Below are 2,719 nucleotides of genomic sequence, written 5' to 3'. Positions count from 1 at the left end.
ATATATAGAAAATAGTATATGTATAGATAATATAGTTTAAATAATAATACTAGGAGGGAAAAATTCAAGAATAGAAATAAAAAAATAAATAAAATAATAAAAAATGTATAAAAATATAAAAAAATGGAGGAGATTGTAGATAAGGTCAGAAATTTTTTGAATTCGTATTTTAAAAAAATTCGGAATAGAAATAAAAATAAAAAATAAAAAATAATAATAAAATGTTTATGAAAAAAATAATAAAAAATGTATAAAAATATAAAAAAATATATAGAATTTTTTTTTTATATATAGAAAATTTTCATTTCTAATCCCGTTAGGAACTTGGCATTTTACTTCGAATTAAAATCAAACAAAAAAAGGATAAATAAAAAGAATGATGATGAATTATATTCACCTACTTCAAATAGAAGTAAAAAAGAGAGAAGAGAAGGGGCATTATCCTATTCAAAATAAAAGTAGGGGGTGAATAAAAAATAATAATGATATAAAAAAAGTGGAGAGAATATATATATATATATATTGAAAATGTCGTTTGAAATAAAAAAATAAATAATAATAAAAAAAGGAGGGAAAATTGAAGAATAAAAATAAAAAAATAAATAATTAATTAATAAAATGTTTATGAAAAAAATAATAAAAAATATATAAAAATATAAAAAAATAAAAAGGGAGGAGATTTGTAGATAAGGTTATAAATTTTGAATTCGAAATCTAAAAAAAAATTCTCCTGGGAGTTGGAGATTGTTCGGGAGATGTTGAGGATTTTTGGGGAACAAAGAAGAGAAGGAAAAAAAAACAAGATGAGAGACCGAAGAAAATATAGAAGAAGGGAGACGAAGAAAAAGAAGAAGAAGGAGGAGGAAGGTGACTGGGAAAAAGAAACAAGAAGAGAGACTGAAAAAAAATAGAAAAAAGAGAAGGAGAAAGAAGAAGTCGGAGCTCAATCATAAGGTAGATCATCAGTAAAAGCTACACCATGCATGCATAGATTATGATAGATCCCATGAACTATAGTATTCCATGTCTCCACATTTATTCAATAAATTAAATTGTTGTCTATACACATAGGTTTAGGTTTGATAAGCCAAAAAACCATAATGCCTTGTATGTGTTGTGCTGTACATTCATTTGTTTTTATGCATGTCTTTTGTCCTTATTCTAGCAATTCATGCATGCACTGATTAGAAAAAAAATAGAAAAAAACTCATGTACGTTCATACTACATGCATTTAAAGAGAGACATATGCATGGACATGCATTAGCATGTATTTCTTTCCTCTCTCTCGTTCTTGCTCTCTCTCTCTAAAAAAATATAAAATTTTTTCCATGCATTTAAAGAAAAGAAACCATGCACGCACATGCATCCGTAGCATGTATTTCCTTCTTCTCTCTCCCGTGCTTGTTATCTCGAGCTCCCTCAATCTCTCTTTCTCGCGCTCCTTTTTGGTGCCGAAATGCAAATCCCTCCGCGTATGCTCCGCCCGATAGTCTCCGCCTATCCCCGGTCCCGGCTCCGGTGAACAAATGTCCTATTCACTACCGACCCCCAAACTCCTTCTCTAGCGATCCGCATATCGGTTGCTGTGGCGTTGGCGCCAAAGCGAGAAACGGATCCGAAGAAGTGGGTTGTGATCGCGGTGCTGGGACTCGTCTCCGTCTTTGGCAATGACGTGGATCTCTGCTACAGTCGGCTATTAGCGGGGGAGAGTGGGAGCAGACTAATTGATCGTGTTGATGTGACTAAGTTTCGGACGAGGCTTGCCGGACAGATCTGAGGGTTCTTGTCAGAGGGTTACATCGACAGGAAGAATGATCAGAGGTTGCATGATCGCCTCCGGTACTGCCTTGTTAGTGGGAAGAAGGTGCTTGTGAACGCCGGGCTTGCTCTGTGAACACCGGAGCTTGAGAAGGTTGACAAGGTTCGGGCAGGTGTGCTTGTCGGGTCAGGCATGGGTGGTCTCACAATGTTTATTCCAATAGAGTTCAAGTTCCCATAGAGAAAGCTGCAGAAAGATGACTCCATTCTTCATTCCCTATGCAATAACAAATATGTGTTCTGTGTTACTTGCCATGGATATTGGTTTTATGGAAGTGCAATCTATTCGATTTTAGCTGCTTGTGCTACCTCTAAACTATTGTTTCTATGCCGCTGCCAACCACATCCGTAGAGGCGAGGCTGATATAATGATTGTTGATGGTATCGAAGCTGTTATTATTCCAATTGGGATTGGAGGTTTTGTTGCTTGTAGGGCTCTGTCTCAGAGAAATAATGGTCCTAAAACCACATCGAGGCAAGGTGTCGGTGTTCTAGTTATTGAAAACCTTGGAATATGAAATGAAACGGGATGCACCAATTATAGCCGAGTACCTGGGTGGTGTTGTGAACTGTGATGCATATCATACAACTGATCCGAGAGCCGATGAACATGGTGTTTCGAGTTGCATTTAAAGCAGTCTTGAGGATGCTGAAGTGACACTTATTATTACACGTAAAGGCACTTAAGCGTGGTGGTCTAACCCTAATCAATATACTCCGAAAATTCCTCCATATCGGGGCAGTTGCAAGTGTCTCTATCGGGCGTGCCAGACTTTGTGGGCTCATTTTCTTTTCACCCGGACTTTGATTAGGGTTAGACCGGTTAAAAAACATGGATCAAAAATCATTTTTTAATTTTTTTATATTTCAAATGATTGTGGGTTCATGACTTCTATTACG

The 2,719-nt window shown here is 35.9% G+C and overlaps 1 pseudogene; it reads left to right on the top strand.

Annotated features, from left to right (window-relative positions):
• Positions 1-1,562: 1,562 nt before the first annotated feature.
• Positions 1,563-2,506, top strand: LOC120265068 (annotated as a pseudogene).
• Positions 2,507-2,719: the final 213 nt, after the last annotated feature.

The sequence above is a fragment of the Dioscorea cayenensis genome, chromosome 7 (assembly GCF_009730915.1).
Source record: "Dioscorea cayenensis subsp. rotundata cultivar TDr96_F1 chromosome 7, TDr96_F1_v2_PseudoChromosome.rev07_lg8_w22 25.fasta, whole genome shotgun sequence".
NCBI lineage: Eukaryota > Viridiplantae > Streptophyta > Magnoliopsida > Dioscoreales > Dioscoreaceae > Dioscorea > Dioscorea cayenensis.
Note: the sequence above shows the minus strand (reverse complement) of the source record. Positions and strands in the feature narration are given on the sequence as shown.